The sequence below is a fragment of the Phalacrocorax carbo genome, chromosome 7 (genome assembly GCF_963921805.1).
Source record: "Phalacrocorax carbo chromosome 7, bPhaCar2.1, whole genome shotgun sequence".
In the NCBI taxonomy this organism is placed as follows: domain Eukaryota; kingdom Metazoa; phylum Chordata; class Aves; order Suliformes; family Phalacrocoracidae; genus Phalacrocorax; species Phalacrocorax carbo.
This window is the reverse complement of record NC_087519.1, coordinates 53,458,584-53,475,798: the sequence shown is the minus strand read 5'-3', so window position 1 is coordinate 53,475,798 and position 17,215 is coordinate 53,458,584. Positions and strand designations below refer to the sequence as shown.

The 17,215-nt window shown below is 47.5% G+C and overlaps 1 protein-coding gene across 5 annotated transcripts in view; it reads right to left on the bottom strand.

Annotated features, from left to right (window-relative positions):
• The window catches only part of LOC104042439 (calcium-activated potassium channel subunit beta-2), a 152,462-nt gene that overhangs the window by 99,361 nt on the left and 35,886 nt on the right, over positions 1–17,215 (bottom strand). Inside the window, exon 1 of one of the 5 annotated variants that reach the window (XM_064458035.1) lies at positions 3,263–3,811. The exons of the other annotated variants lie outside the window; for them this stretch is intronic. The gene's annotated coding sequence lies outside the window, so the exon portion shown is untranslated. Of the gene's footprint in view, positions 1–3,262; positions 3,812–17,215 lie in introns of those variants that run through there. 5 annotated transcript variants of the gene reach the window in all.

Here is a 17,215-nt window from a genome sequence, read left to right as displayed (position 1 = left end):
CTCTTGCTGCCCTCCCCGTTGGCTCTCTTCATCTCGTGCAATGTGCAAGACAGGCACAACAGGAGTGGCTACAACGTGGAAAATGTAGAAATTTCCACGATGGTGGTATTTTCCCTTTTGCTTTGGCTGCACAAGCAGTTTCGCCAGGCGTTGTGGGCTTATACAGGAGCGTTAGGGAGAAGGTAGGGACATGGCAAATGCTGTGAGAGAATGGCCCATGCAGCACGCGATGGATGACGCTGACTATTCATTTTAACTGAGCTGCAAGGATTCAAACACTTTCCATGAATATTCATATGAAAGTGAAAGCTGTTTAACCCGGCTCTCACATCTGTCTGGTGGGAGCACTTCAGCGCTTATGTGTTGCTCCTATGACTACTTGCAAGACATGAATTTTAAACCTGACTGCTCAGATAGTGATGGAAACCCAATACGAAACAGTACGCTTGGCTGTGAAATTTGCAATTCACTTCCTGCTAGTTAGCTGTACAAATCATCTAATCAAGGGAACGCCACATGACTGAACTAAGCAACGCAGGATGAATTTGCAAACATTTGCCATTCCCAAAAGATCTGGAAGCCAAGAGTTATTCACTAAAGAAATTCCCAAATAATATCAAATAAATACATTAGAAAATTGCATGAGCTCCACAGACAATTCATAGGCAGAAGGGCAAGTGAGATTCGCGGCAAAAAGTACTCACTGAGCATCTGAAGAAAACGAGGAAATTGTTTCTCAGTGCAGTGAATCAATCTGATGCAGTTTGTTTCATTATCTGCTGTATGTCGATGGAGCAAAGGGGATGCTGAGAGCTTCGGAGTCACTTCTGACAGGCTCTCAGATGAATGGATATTTGCTGCTGGCAGAAGTTTTTGTAAGTGGCAAATTATTCTGGAATAGTTTTGAAAGCAGATTTGGTTTTGGATCACGGGATTTGCAATATGTCTTATTTTACAGCTGAAAATGTCTGAAATATTAACCTGCTCCTGCTCCAGAATTTTGCCTTGTATTTTTCCTTACCCGGAGCTCTGTGCTCAGCCTCGTTCCCTGAGCACCGCCGCCTGTATTTCCATTGCACCGTTAGAGCGCTGTCCTCACTCTCACTTTGCAAACCCTGCCCGTTTTGCAGAGGGGCTGGGGGACTCGCCCGAGTCCCCCCAGAAGGCCGTGGCTGGGCGCAGTTTGAGCGCCGTTTCCCACCTCCTTGTGGTTTTACCCTTCCAGCCCCTTCCCTCAGAAAGGCACTGAAGTAAAGCAAAGTAAAATTGTCCGAGCCTCTAGACGAAAGTGGGACAGGGAAGACAAAGTAGGTACTTGATCTCCATATGCATTGCTTATTTCTGAGACAGATTTAATATCGCTGCATAAAATCTCTTTGATCCACGCCGCAAACTGCTAGAAACGATTTCTTTGGAAGAAAGTTTTCACTCATATCGTTATATACCAAGTGGTGAGGATAACACAGGTTGAAATGATTTTTCCCCCCAATTTGCAGTGCAGAGTAATGCACTTGACTGAAAAGTTGTTGCTTGGAACTAATGGAGAATATTTATGTTATGTTTCTTAAAAGGAGTCCTTACCACTCCTGAGCCAGTGTTGCTTCTCTTTGGCACAAGCTCTATCTACTGTGACCGAATGCATTGAGTGTTCTTGTTGTTAAATTGTCATCAGTGTTTTGTTATTAAATGAATTATATCACAACCTATTTACAACGTAGTATAATACACTGAAATTCTCCTTAAAGGGAACATTAGTTAGCGTGAGTAAATTCAAATGACTTGGTAGGTCCCTGCTGTATAGCAATTCTTTTTCTAATGAAGATCTAATGAAAACAATCAGTCTAACAGAATTCTCTCAAGTTGTGAGCTTTTGACAACTGTATTGTAAAGTATGCCTGATGACACCCACATTAAAGTAGATTTAAAATGGCATCATAACCTTAATTTTAAAATTTAGCAGAGCAAGGGATAGTACACCCCTTACTGCAAGCTCTCAGCTCCTTTAAGTGCATTTTTAATAGCTCCTGTGAGAAGCATTTCCGCAAGCAGAACGTTTTATTGTTACTAAATACCGCTCACTCCGAAGTCTCTCTCGTGTTTGGAAATGAAACTTTAATGCACGAGTCCAAACAATTCATCAACACAGGGAACATCACAAACACACCAAATGATAAGGACTCCGCATCTGCATGCACGTAAGGTTTTCGCTCGTTTAGTCCCCGCTGCTTATCTCAGCGAGGGTCATAGGCAAGGACAAAACCGCAAACTTGCAGCCCAGCGCTGCCCAGGACCCCACGCAAACCTCACCGCCCTGCTGTGCCGTGCAGACCCGGCTCTTTGATGTTCAGACATTTTCTTGTCTGGTAATGCTAAACAGGCGCGTCAGGAAAAAGTACACGGGGCTTCTAACCTTGCATATCGCTTCCTGGACTTCTGGCTGGGGAGAAACACGCTTTTTCAAGGGGAAGCTTCCCTGTTATACTATTCCCCCCTCAGCCCTCGCTCCCAGCCTGTTCAGCATCCGACCAAACGGCGTTTACATCCTTCCCCACACTGCTGTTTCTCGGTGGGAGGGAGGGTGGCAGGGGACTGGTGGCGGCACAGGGGGAAATCATACCTTTTTCTGTCTGAAACTACAATCCTTGTCCAGCAAAACAATGCCAACAGTGCAGAGGAAGCTTTGATTATGCAAAATGGATGGACACATCGTGCTTTTTTTTTTTTTTTTTTGCAATAGGTTATAACCTAAGGAGTTCCTCACGCGGAAAATCCCTCCCACCCCCCACCCTGGCTCTGTTTTCCCCTTTTCAAATGACATCGGTGGCACTCCAGACACATTTTACACGCTAATAGTATGTCTCCCTCATCTTATAGGATCCATAGCTCTCCTCTTCCCCTTTTATTTTAGGGCAGCTTCCTCTCTCCCGCCTCAGAAACAGCCCAGCTGGCTCAGTACAAAAGGAGTAAAGTGTTTTCTGCATGACCTCTATGTATTTTACTCCGTGGGAAGAGCAGCGTGGAATGCACACTCAGCAGGCGGCGAGATTCGAGCCAGTTCGTCCTCGAGGCATTTCTGCCATAAAACGCAGGACTATCAACAGTATTTCCACCCTTGGCTCTCCCCTCCGTCCCATCACCCCCTCCCCACCACCGCCTCGCCGCTGCCGACTGCACCTGGCTGTGCTGGGAAAGCCGGGGAGCAGCGCACAAACAATGGGCACCGAGCAGCAACAGCTCCCTTTGTTTCCCATGCAAATCCTACCTCCGATAGCTGTCACATCTTCCTCCGAGGCGAAGCCTAATTATTAATAAACAGAGATCCAGCGGAATCCTCCAAACTGCCACCAGTTGTTAAGCGCTGTCATCGTTCCCTCCTGGTGCTTAAACCTTTTTGGACCATTAAAGTCACAACCTCTGCTAACTCATAGCTTAGTACTCCCTGCTCAAAATGTCTGAAAGAGTTTGAAAGAACAATAGGAATGACAAGCACACTAGACAGCCATGCTTGAAATTAGTTATCTCAAGCTGACTTAAGGCTGTTTTGTGGTGCTTTTAAGGCATGCTCTCAGTAGGGTTTCTTAACCTAGGCTAGACATGCCATTCCTGCTTTTATTCAGCGCTGTAATAGGATGGCTGCGAGAAACGCAGCGATAGGTCTAACCCCATTCATCCCTCCGTAGTTTTTAAACCTCCCTAGGAGAGGAAATAGCTTCAGTCATCCTTAAACTTACTGAGGCTACTGTTTCTGCAGAGCAGGGTTTCACACATTGTTTTGAAACTAAGGAGAAAACCACTCCCGGGAATGGAAGGTGCCGTAGCTCTCGCGACTGATGCGAACAGCAAAATGAATGCGACAGCATCCACCCCCACCGCAAGCCGGGGCTGCCGCAGGAGTTAGTGGAAGTAGCGATTGGAAGCTGAAAGTTCATAAAACTCTGAGAGGCAGATGTGGCATGAAGCGAATTAGGGGGACGTATGGACCCTGCCGTGGTCTGTATTTACACAGTGGCGCGCACGCTACGCTTCCCGGAAGGCGAAGTGCAGTTTGCAGGTAGCACAGCCTTGCGATCTGAATTTGCAAGTTGGCAGCACCGGGGATAACGATGGGCAGGAGAAACGCGAGCGATGCACTGGCATTCGCGGTGCCTGTGATGTGTGGAAGAGGGGTGGTGAGAGGATGCTATTGGATACTGCTGTTTGTAGGAAAACCGTGCGCATCCCTAGATCCCGGAAATATCTCGGAAGTCTCAGTGCTCTGCTGAGACTTTTTCTTCTTGGTTGTCAGTTAATGACCAGCCTGGGTCAAGACGGATCAAAGCTTGTGAACATCTGCTGTCAGTTCAGTGCTGCTGATCTCGGTGTGGTCCCTAGTGGGCAGACGTAAAAGCCACCAGCACAGATGTGTCCCTGCCAGCAGCAATGGCACGCTGGCTGAAGGGCTGGAGAGGCAACCTGCTGCCAAGGCAGGCTGGGAGAGAGCAAGGGGGGACTTAGCACTTCTGCTCCTTGTTCAGCACCTGCCTAACTTCTTGGTACCACCCGGTTCACAGCCCTTGGCTTAAAATGAAAATACCATGCATGGAGACATCTCAGAAATGAATGGTGGTTAGAGAGATCAAGGAGGAGATCAGATCACAGCAAAAACCCAGCCGTGGCTGCCTCACCGTGTGGGAGTGAAGGGGATAAGAGAGCACTAATGGCAAACACACATTAGGTTTTTAAATGGCTGGGTCCTGAGGGCACTGAGGGTTGGGTAAGGTGCGATCCTTCTCATCTGAGAAGATCTCATTTGGATTTGTGTTGGTCCTTTGCCCTGGTGACTGTTAGGGACTACCTGAAGGTTGCCCTTGCTGGAGAGGAGGCTGCTGGTCTGTGCTGCACCAGCTGGTGAATTCTGCCTTGCTCCCGGGGGGAAAGTGGCCAAGCTAAACCCCTTTTTATTACCACAGAATCCCAGGCTGGAAGGGACCTCAGGGATCATCTAGTCCAACCTTTCTAGGCAGAGCCCAGCCTAGACAAGATGCCCCAGCGCCCTGTCCAGCCGACTCTTGAAGGTGTCCAACGTGGCCGAGCCAGCCCCTTCCCTGGGGAGATTATTCCAGTGGTGACTGTCCTCACTGTGAAAAATGTCCCTCTGGTGTCCCATCGGAATCTCCCCAAGAGCAACTTGTGTCCATCCCCCTTGCCCTCTCCATGGGACTCCGTGTAAAAAGAGAGTCTCCATCTCCTTTGTAGCTGCCCCCTAAGTGCTGGTACATGGGGATGAGATCCCCTCTGAGCCTCCTTTTCTCCAGGCTGATTTCCACATCGTTTCCTGCCACCAACACGCTGCCAAGGGCTTTACCGAACAGTGCGCTAGTGTGTGCTACAGCCCCTCCTTCTGAATTGGCCTTCGTGGGAACTGCTGAGGCAGAGCAAGCGTGCTGCTGGTGTAAGCAAGCCATAGATGCTGATGGGGACCTCTGGGGCTACCACAAGCATGATGTTTGTCCCTAGATCAACATTGCTCCTACCCAGGCTGCCTTTGCGCTCTGTGCTTCCCCATGCCTGTACTTGCTGTCGCTCCTGGACGTCCTCCCTTCCCCTTTTCACCCCCTGCACCTGACACAGTCAGTGTGTTAGAGGGGAGGTCTCAGGGCTCCAGTCTGGTTTCCCAGTTTACAGTGGGGAATTAACACTGGAAGCTTCTCCCAGAGTTGGTGAGAGCAAACGGGACGTTGAGTTTTTTAGGCGCAAGTCTCAGGGTGGGCTGTTGCATGCCAACTCCCAGCACATCTCCCAGAACGATAGCTGCTCTGTGAATAATTTAAATAAATTTTTCACTGCCATTTATCTAGTATTTTTCATAAACACTACATTTGCTTTAAGGCAGAAGACAAAAAGGGGGAAAAAAGAGTAGTTCTTGTCCTGAGCAATATACCTGTGCCTCGCTAAGGGGCTCGCTGCGGAGCTGATTTCTGAGTGGGATGACACAGCAGTTGAAGAGATGTTAGGGAGATTCCTGTTGCAGAGACACAGGTCTAGGGGTGCTGACTTTGTTGATGACCTTTTGAGAGATTTCCGTGCTGAACTGGACACAAGAGTGTTCAATGACAGGTTAAAGTAGGTGACCATCGCCACCCATGTCCGCAGCCCACCAATTATGTGTGCTGTATACAAGGCAGCTCATAAAAACCAGATGACTATCCCAGCTCCCCCCTTCCTTACGCGGTGAATACATTACCGATGGACCTCCCCGCCACAGTGATCCCAAAGGCTTCAATCCTTTGCCTTAGGTTAAAGTCACTCAGACTTGGTGGTCAACAGGTGATAACTACCCGTGAGTGCTGCGCACTGGAAGGGACAAGGAGATGTATTTTCATTGCGTGGTAACTGAAAGGGGGGCAAACCATTCAAGATGTGAGGTGTAAGCCAGCGGAGGATGATCAGAAAGATCTAGGGGCTGATTAGTTCAAAATGGCTCAGTTTTAGGGAGATATTCTGAGACGCTCCCCCTTTCCTCAGGCTTTTTCTAATCACTGAGCAGCAACAGCAGCTGCCACCAGTGATGGGGCTCGTGCATACTCCCCGCCCTTGCCATGGCTCTGCTGCTGTTGCATTTTTCTGATGCTCCAATCTGCTCCTTGCTGGAAAGAAGGTACAAAGAGCGGTGGAGCACTGATCTCATCAGGTATGGCAATTTTCTGACTTCCTGGACTGTATGAGTGCTGCAAAGTAGGATTGCCCTGGGAAACAGAGGGCTCACACGTGCTTTCACTTTGACCTCCATCAGCAAAACCCTATTGACTGCTGTAGGAGCTGAGATTGCGGCTCCGCTCTGCAGCAGTAGCCCCTCTGAGAAAACTCATTGCTTGCAAAGGAGTTGCAACAGTTTAAAAAGCCTCTGTCTGTTTCTGACCGGTATTTGCTTTGGAAACGGCCAAGGGGGATGAAGGAGAGGAAGACTGCAGAAGATTTGTAGTTTGCATGCTGACTGTAAGTCAAACAATATAATGAATTGAGCGACTAATGCATAATTTCATTATGAGTCATGCTAATTATAAAGAGAATTTGACAGACACATAACTAGAAAGTGTAACTATCTGTTACAAATACACATTTCTAATTGCACAGGGAAATACACAATATAATTAAAGCTGCAGGTTACACACACAATAACCTTTTCTTCCCCTGTGGTGACAAATTCTCCAGGAACAGTATGAATTTGTTTTGAAGTTGCGTACCTATCAGACAGCGTTCTTTCTACCCACTCACTGAGTCTTTTTGAAACAGCAGCAGGGAGCCTCACTAAGCCGTAGATACTTGGTGAGAATCACGTATTAAAGGAATTGCAGGAATGATCCATCGACAGCTCTTCCATGTTGGGTCTCTCTATGGAGTGTCAGTGGTCAGTGCAGCGTTACCCTGGCATAGCTACAGCTGTGACGTGCACAGCAGGTAACAGATTGTATTAAGTATGTATAATTACAGTGTAAATGAAAATTAGTCTAAACAAGAAGAAGGACCGTTCGAAGAGGCCAAATTCTGTCACACACACCTAGGTAACTCCTGGGTTTTGTGGAGCCTGAACTCAGGACTGAGCTTTGCAGATGGCAGCTGTTCCCTAAGAAGGGCGAGTCCAGCATGGGGGAAGGTAAATTCCTAACAGTTATCTTGGCTACATGCATTAATCCCTTCTCTGTCCTTTAAATGCAAGAATTATCAAGAAAGCTGGTTGATGTCAGTCCCTCAGTTTGCAGCTCTGGTGGGTCTCCCTTGCCTTCTGCACCTTCAGACGTGCCGCCACAGGAAAACACAGCCAGGCTGCCCTGGGTGACTAGTCATAAACTGTTATCTTCAGCATCAAGTCAGAAATCACTTGTTTATTGATGGTGAAGTGCAACCCTGTGTTTGGGAATAGTCTTGCAGTCTCTCTTATGCTGAGAATCACAGGACACCCAAGTGTCCTGGGAATCTGTTTATTTAACTGAGTTGTATTACACCGTCTCGCTAATCACTTCCACATGCTGCTTGATTGTCCCTCTTTATATGCTGACTGTCTTTTTCTTGCATAGCTCTTTTTGAGCCACTCGCCTAGGAGAAAATAACTACATCTGGAGTGGTGTTAAATGACCCAGAAGTTGCTGCTTTGCAGGCTGACAGCATTTGATGCAAATAGATGGCTCCTTGCTGTGAAAATCTCCTTGGTTGACAATCCATTGGGTACTTTTGATGATAGTTGTCTGAGGAGTTAAAACACTGGCTCCTCTTTGCATATTCACACTATCATTCTAACAGAACTGCTGGTATTAAATTCTTCCTGCACAGTTTCAGTGGAGGCCTTTCTACTCCCCATTTGTTCAACAGCTGCTGGTGTGCATTGCTCCTTCTCTTTGCCTTCAGCTTTTGCCATCTGCCATCATTAAGTTGCCCAGGTGTCGGAAATCTTCTTCCTCTTCTCTTGTAAACATTATTCTGCCGCCTTCTTCACTAACTCAACCTTCATTTATATAGAGGCTGATAGATCAGGCTAGCTGTTCTCCAAACATCTGCTACATTTCATACTTTATGGGGGCGGATGGAGAACAGAGTATGTATACTTGCTTTGCAAAAATAGAGACTGGTTAACTCTTCCTTCGCTTTCCTTTCCATCTCCGAAAGCCTACTGTTCTCCTGCTTTTCCACTTCTGGATGTGCCAGTTAGTTAATACTTGCCAGCTGGGATGTTACCTGGAGCAAATATATCATAAAGCACAGCTAATTTTCAGAAACTTCAAAGCTTCTGCGTATTGTACCAATGGCTAGTCCTCAGTGGTACTGAGGAGCAGCAGAGATGGGACACCCCTGAGGCAGCTGTCAGCAAAAGCGTCGGCATAAACCTTTTTCCCGCTTTAGACTGCTTCTGCTGGTGCAAACAGGGGCCACTCCACTGGCTTCGGTATGTTTTCTGCTCAGATACTGGTCAGGCATCTTTTTATGGTTAGGTGGAGGGGAAATCCAGACTGAAAGAGCATCTTTCACAATAACGGATAGTGTAAACTATTGAATTCTTTTGGCAGAGATGATGAAATTAAATGATTTCTGGTGCGCCTAATCCTCCTCAGTAAATCACGGAAGATTGACCGTGAGTTTGAACAGCAACAAAACAGATTCCAGCAAAACAGGCTGCTTACACAATGCTGCTTGCTGGGCCCAGTGAATGTTTACTGCTGAAAGGGTAGTAAAATATGTATCTGAGGATGCACACCCAGTTGTTGGGGCCAGTCTCCAGTGCGAGCATTGAGTAATTCCAACAGGATTTCATGCTTCAGTGATTTTACTCTCCTCAGTACGGGTCTCAGTACCAGTGCTTTCAAAGCCTGGTTTTGTGTGCAACTATTGGGCAGAGATGGTTTCCTGCTCTGAACGGTTCTGCTGAGCAGCAATTGCTGCCTGCTGCTTTCTCGTTTGTTAAGCAATGGATTACTGTTCAAACATTTGCAGCCCGTGTTGGTCTAAGCTCTGTGTGCAATTCTCCACATTTACTCCTCTCCTGGAATGCCGTGATCAGAGGTTGTTTCTTGCTTGTTCAGTAATTTCCTGAAGCATTGCTCCAGTCACCTCTGCCGTGATTTCCTTGCTTTGTGACGGGTAATGCATTGTGCTATTCACCTTTCACAGAAAAAACAAATTGGCCACTTAGACGCGCTCTGATTTTTACATACAGTGCCTAGCTGTTTCTCCACCAACCCTTCGATGGCTTTTTCTATTCATACGTTCCTATTCCTGTGTTAATATTACTTCTCCAGCAACTCTAGCAAGATATTGCTAGCTAATTCTTTCCTTGCCTTCTTCCACCCCCTTGCAGATCATTTGCTATGCAGTGCTCTCCTTTCCTGAGGATTCAAGTATCTCCTTTAATCTGTTCTTCCTTTTATTCTTTACTCAGCTGCTGCTTTGCTTTGGTGGAATAGTCACTACTCTGATGAAGCTTGTGCTTCTATTTCTGTTCTCTCCCTTTTTGAAAGGTCTTTTGCATCAGCGAAATGCCTGTTTGGGTTTCTTTGATGATTTGGTGCTGTACGCTAAGCTCTGCACTCCAGGTGTGAAAGTTCAAGTTGTGGAGTGAGCATGCAAAGGGGAGGGAAAGGGACTCTGCCGTGCCTGGGCGAGGGGAGTTTTCAGTGAAGCAATGACAGAAGCAGTTGCGTAAATAGCCTGGGAGGCAGGATCTGTGCTGTGGAGAGGCCGTTTTGTAGCACCGTGCCTCAGTTTCCCCATTTGTAAGCTAAGAATGATCCTCTGCCTTTATAAAGTGCTTTGCGAACTTTGCCTGACAACTGAAATTCAGTCTTGCTAAGCTTTATGTTGTCGCTGTCTTGCTGAGAAACTTTAAATTCAGAACAGTAAGAGCCTAAAACAGCCTAAGTAGCCTCCATATTTTGTGCAGTGTGGTTTATGTTGTGTGTTGCTGCTGCTCCTGAACGCGCAGCCTCCCTTGCAGCTTCCTCACAGCCGTCTCGCTGCTGTTTTACTTGTTGTCTTTGGACTAAAGAGCACCCAGAAGGAAGGGCTGGTTTTCCTGTGTGCCCAAGGAGTCGGAGCCATCAAGGTCACAACTTCATTGACTCCGTGGGCCTCTTTCGGTTCTCTTAAGCTGAGGACAAGCAACACATCTCATGGCGCTTGCTGTGGCACGAGCATTATCTGCGGGGGTGTGCCGAGGCGCGCCTGCGCGGGACAGGCAGAACAGCACGCTCGCCCGCAGCGGCCCTCGCCTCCCCTCGGGCTGCGGAGCCAGCGGTTGCCTCCACGCCAACGCCAGATGCAGGGCGCGTTAGCAGGACGGCGCATGGAGCTGGGGGTTTGCACCCTCTGGGGTGGCTCAGGGTCGCGCCGGGCCCGGGAACGGGGCGGCAAGGAAGACTCGGCAACTTTTCTTCCATTTTCCCCCAGCACTGCCTTGATATCCCCAGTCTCAATGTCCCTGGCTCTCGTGTCTGTGATTGCCATGGTCACTTATGAGGGTGAAGAAGGATTTCGGTGGCTGCTTCACAGCCGCTGAGGAGCAGGAGGGACATTGCCTGGGCTGGGTTCAAAGCCCAGCCTGTTTGGAGCAAACATGTGCTGGCAGGGCCAGGAGAAACCTCCCACAAGATGCAGCTTTTTAATTTTATGGACCTAGAGTCTGTAGCTGGTGCTCAGAGGGGCTTATCCTGCTCCGTGGCACGGTGCTGCGGGGTGTGTGGCTACCGGCAGAGGATCTATGGTTGTGAATATGAAAAATTCACCAAGGTTCAAAGTCTTTCTCCATTTTCCTGTGTAAATCTGCAGTGACCGCAGGGATTTGACTGTATTTACTGAAGTAGAGTTGTTTAGGATTTATACCGCTGAGGGCAACACTTGGTCTTAAACATACATCTCCAAAGATATATAGGTTTCGTACAAAGTCATTTCCCCCGCCGTGAAAAACTTCCAGCCCCTGTACAAAGCTGCCACCTCTTCCCCATCGTCGCAGCAGCTGAGGACACGGGACGTGCTTATGGATAAATGACTTGGCGGGGGGAAAGAAATGGTATTTGGAAACCAAGCAGATGCTTTCCAAGAGGAAATAGGCAGAATGATAAAGCTTTGCCTTTAACACAGGCCACAGGGACACTCCTTTGGCATAAACACACGTTTTTTCATTGATAAATCTCTTTTTTCCATCCTCCCTGATATGTTTTTCAATCTCACATATGCAAAAATATTAATGTATCATCAAAGGCTGAAGTGGACTCCAGAGGAATTTAGCCAGTGAGTTATCTCTGTTTTTAATTACCTAACACTATTTGTTTACATCTGTTGGAAATTATTTTATACTCGTTATGCCTATTCAAGTAATGCTGCATTATTTCTCCACTTTAGGTAATTTTTAAAACAGGAAAAAGAAAAAGGAACAACTTGTCCCTAAATACACCTGTAATCTGACCTTTGCTCTGCTCTGAGAAGTTTTGAGTAGATTCTCTAAATTTTTTGTGTCTGTACTTGCTCTATTTTAAGACTCTCTGAAATAACCTTGACTCTAAATTGTGGACTTTAAGGTAGGCACAGAAGAGGCAGTGCAAGCTGGGGAGTTCACCCCGAGCGGGACGAGGGGCCGTGTCCGTAGCAAGAAGCACTGCACAAGCATTTGTGCAACTGTACACAGATCCTACCCCTTGGTCGCGGGGGCTCTCAGCTGGAGCTTTAGACCATAGAAACCAGCTATGTTTTAATGGTGAGTAAATACAACAAATCGGGGAGAAAAAGCATCCCAGAAAGCCCTTACTTCTGCAGATAACGCCCCAGCTCCAGCATGACCAGCCGGGTGTTGCAGGATCAGGCTCGGGGGATGTATTTTGGCCTCAGCTGCCTGTGTTTAAAGATCGAAGCGCCCTGGTGTGCCCCCCCCCCACACGCGCACCCCCCGCCCCACGTCTCTAACCCTTGGCTCATGCATCTAATGCGCCCCCCTCCCACCCACAGCCGCTGCAAGAAGGATGCGTTTCCTTTACTTAGTTTTCATGCTTGTATTTCAAATACCTATCGGTGCAGTAAACCAGTGAAAAACCCCAATCCCGGGAAACAGAGCACCCCTTGGGGGAGGCGTGATGGATCTGGTATTGCAGGAACAAATCCCCCCAGGGTCCTGTTTGTCTCACACAGCGTGTCTATTTACCTTCCCCCTGCCCTGAGCTGCTATTATTTTTGCACGGAGGACTAAACCAGCTCTGTCCCTTCTTCCCCTCTGCTGCACACTGGCTCCTGCTTCGCCCTCCTCGCTGCTGTGCTCAGCTGGCTCATTAACCCCTGCCAGGCTGGTGGGCTTAAGCCACGCTCAGCCTTCAGCAGCAGGCGAAGGTAATCCCTCAGAAAGGGCAGGCAAGTCCTTGGTGCGCCTGCCCGGCTCTCCAGAGATGCTGCACTGTCTGCGGGGTGGAGGCAAATAACTGCAATAGAATAACAGGCTCTCGGCTCTCCCAGTAACGCTACGCGGGAGCAAGTCCAGCAAAAGAGCAGAGTATCTCTGTCCCTCGTGGTCCCATGCAAAACCTCTGCCCGGGTTTAATTGCTGGCTGGTACGAAAGGGACGGAAAGCCCCTGTGAGCAGGGAGGTCTCTTAAGCTGTGAAGAGCTCAGGGGGCACTGTCAAGCGTGGAAGCCGCTACCTGGTATTGAAGCGTGGTTTGCTCTCTCCCCGTGGGTGTGCATGGGGCATTGTACAGTGTAGCTGACTGGGAGCACTGGGAGGGTGCTGGGGATGGCTGTGGAGCGTGGAGCTCCCTGTGATGGGGCTTTGCGTTGCCAGGCTTCCCGCCTGAGCCCGGCATGGCCTTTCCCAGCAGTGAGCTCATTGAAACCTCCACCGCAGCGCGAGGTACGAGGGCCTCCGCGCCCTGCCTCAGCGATGGCCGCCTGCCTCACCTGTGGCCTTGCAGGGTTGAAATAAAATACCTGTGTGGAGAGCAGTTCCAAAAAACGAGTAACTCGCCCGTGGGTGGGAGGCGGAGTTGGCTCCTGTGCCGATGCAGGGGTGGGCAGTGCCTGCCACGGCATCGCTGCTGCCGCCCCTCTTTTCTCTATAGGGAAGCGCAGGGGGAAGCCTAGGCGGGGGCTGTGCTCGCGTATGAGGTCGGTGATGACATACTTCAGCATATTTGGCAAGACAGGCTTTCAAACAAGGGGAAAATCCAAACTACACCTTTCAAAGGGGTGAAGGAATTGAGGCTCCACTCAGCTCTGAGCTCCACCTGTGTAAATAGAGAGCAACTCCCTGGCGATTCGACAGAGCTACCCCTACCTGTGCTGGTGGAGACGGGCAGCGTTTGGTCTTGCCAAACCCGGGATAACATGCAGGTTTTTTGGTCTGGAGCCAGTTAGGAACCCGTCACTGGACTTGCAAGTGATGTGTCTCCCACACACCAAGATGAAGAATTACAGGTCTGAGTCCAAAAGCTGAAGATCTGCTTTTTCTTTCCCCTTTTGCAAAGAAATCAATCATGTGTGTTAATTATTTTGGACGTCTTGGCCCTTTCAGGGACCGCTCCATTGTGTCAAGAGCTGTACAACCACTGAACAAAAAGACGCTGTCTGCCCAAAGTTATTCATGTGTTTCATTTGAGTAGCCTCCTGATATTTTAGCTACTAGAACATTCCTTGAAATATTTGAGATACTGTGAAGAAATTTCATGCCGTTAATTTTTAATATAGCTATTTTTAATGAAATAGAGGATGGAGATGCTGCGTTTATATATTTGGTGTGATATATATGAGATTTATTCTCTACTGTATAATTACTACTGTCTGCTGTAATTCCTGACTTTAGATGTACAAACGCATTTTACTCTTAAAAACTTAAATCCCGAAGTGGGGTTTTGCTCTGGAGATCTTTTGTCCTTCTAATAATAAGACTCAGTAATGTTTGAGTATGATGGGAGAACCACCTAAATGTAAGTGTGAGCCCGGTTACTGTCAAGCAATATAGTTTTACAAAGGAAGTCTTAAACTTCCCTGAAGCTCGTCTGATTTCAGTGGGTTGACAGGAATATAAATGAGAAGGAAATTTCCCCCTTTGCTGGCATCTGATTTCTGAATTGGATTAATTATGACAAGAGCTTTTTTTCCCCTGCATTATCAGATTTGCTAAAACTTCCTTACTAGGTTCATAAAACTGTTTTGTGAAACAGAGAAAATGAAGTGGGGTTTTTTCTTTGCCACTGAGTTCAAATTTGACTGAACTTTCAGCTGGACTCTGGTATCCTACTAGAGTCTGTCTTTGATAATAGTCACGTTTCATTATTTTCTCTCCCAATTCCACTCACTGACTGTTCGTTTTATTTTTTATAATAGATTTATTGTCCATGCAAGGCTGGTTGAGACAGTCCTAGAACAGCTTGAGTGAAATGCCCTCATTTTTCTTAATTTTCATTAACTTTATTGTTCATATGTAGTATAAACAAGTTAGTAGCTGTTGAAATGGTGTCGGAGCTCCTACACCTTGGCATGCATGCTAAATACGAGGAGGGGGGATGAGACGCGGAGCCCCAGGCAAGGGCCACGCTGAGTGAAGGCGCAGTAAGGGGCAGGCGCAAGAGTGATGCGATGGACAGTCGGCCACGGGAAAGCAAAACCACAGCATGAAGGTGTGACGTGACCTTGCGCAAGGCACAGCGTTTCTGGGACTGAAACCCCTCCAGCTCACGGCCTTCCGCCCTCCTCTGCCCCCGTCTTCCTCCCTCAGATAAACTGCACCTCTCGGGGGCTAATGATCGCTTTTGGGCTCACCCGTGGGCTAGATTGGTGAAAAGCTGGCGGTGTTTATTATCTGGCAGGATACAACCAGACCCGGCCATCTACCCCCAAAGCACGCAGGGGCACCAAAGGTTTGAGGGGGAAAAGCCAAAATGCTGGCTGAGCAAAGGAAAAGGAATTCCTTGGTGGGTAGGATGAAGGGAGAGCAAGGGAGAAAAAAAATGTTATGAACAACTTGCTGAGATAAATTTAGCACATAGGAGCCTATCAGGGCCTCAAATCCAGGTCCTTTTCCATGAGCGACCAAAGGAGATAGAGATGCTTAAGAACTCTATCCTCAGCCAAAAGGCTGTGAACGCCTAATAGCCCGTTAGCTGCACCACCCAGAAACCTTTGGATCAAACCCAAGCAAAACACATGCAATATTCTCATTTTATTTTCATTTCTTATCACCCGCTTCTATGCGCTTCGCAATTCTCTGGCCTATTTCAGGGAACAGATTCCCTAATTGCCATGGGAGAAGATACAGCATTTTGTTTCCACTGGGCAAGTGGAAGTACAGGTCTCATATTATTTTTCTAGATCTTGGTCTGTTTGATTCCTAAGCCCCTGATTCTGCACTTTGACACTGTAAAAGCCCCATTTCAAATCTCTTTTGAAGTAGAGAATGCAGAAAACTCCAAACATAAAAGAGAGTAGAAGAGCAGGTAATGGAGGTTAGCTGCTGTTCTGCTGCGGCTTTGCTGGGGCCAATATGTAGGAAATCCGTCTCCAGATGGGGCACTGGTCCTGTCTCCCCTTTGTACAGTACTTGCTTAGTATATTTTAAGAGAAAAATACGATTGATGTGACTAAAGGGTGATTTGTCTGACCTCAACGTATACAAAGCTTTATGAAGGAGAAGGACTTCTTTTTGAAAGGAAGAATGCAGTACAGCTTTACCGAAGGTATATTGTGTCGGATGAATTTGGTGATTTTATTGGTAAGATAATTGATTTTCTTGACAAAAGCAGTGCAGTAGATCTAATCTCTCTGGACTCCTACAAAGTATTTCACACAGTGAAAAGATGAGACAAACTAGAAAAAATGGGGATTAGCGGAGTTGTGCAGGAAACGTCTGGAGAGTAAATAATGTATTTGGGAAAGTTTGGGGTGCAGTGGCTGCCCCTGGGTTCCCTTTAGGGGTGGTGGGGGAGCCTGATTGCATTTATAGACCTAATGTTCCTGGTATAAAAGGAGAAGCTTTGACATTTGTGGCTGAGATGAAGTTAGAGCGGATTAGCGCAATAGTGGTGGTCCTGAAAACTGTATGAAAAAATGGGATGGTCTCGAGGGCTGCGGCAGGAGAGATGGAAGCGTGAGGATGGACGTGATCGTACAAAAAGCAAGACTGGGCACTGAGGGAACCTTGCCATGCTTTACTTCTGTGAAATGGCACCTATCTTTTGGAAACGATAAAGGGAAGTGATGTTAGCTGTTCTGGGGTGCACCAAGGGACCCTGGAGAAGGAATTGGTCAACCTGTGATGCTTCAGACATCCAGGGTGAACATCACTGGTCCAGGGCCTGATGAGACCCTACCTGGAGCACCAAGTAGCCAGTCCTGGCACACATGCTCAGAAAAGGTCTGTTAAAATAGGAACAGCTGCAGAGAAATGGAGCAAATGCAGCCTTTATTTGGCTTTAAGAGATGTGATTGCCGTCTATAAATGCAGGGGGGAGGAGGGTTAACACTGGAGAGTGAGACGAGCTATTTAAACTCAAGAACAGAATTGGCACAAGAACAAATAGGTATAAATGGGTCATGGATAAACTTAGGCTGGAAATTCTGAGAAGGTTTCCAGCCATCAGAAGAATGAGGCACTAAATTAGTCCTCTTGACAAAGAGATGGAGGTAAAAACAAACTGGTTTTAAGCTAGAGCTTCACTGTTGGATGAATGGGTTCTTATGATTTGGTGGCTTGCGACTGCAGCAGATGGGGGCT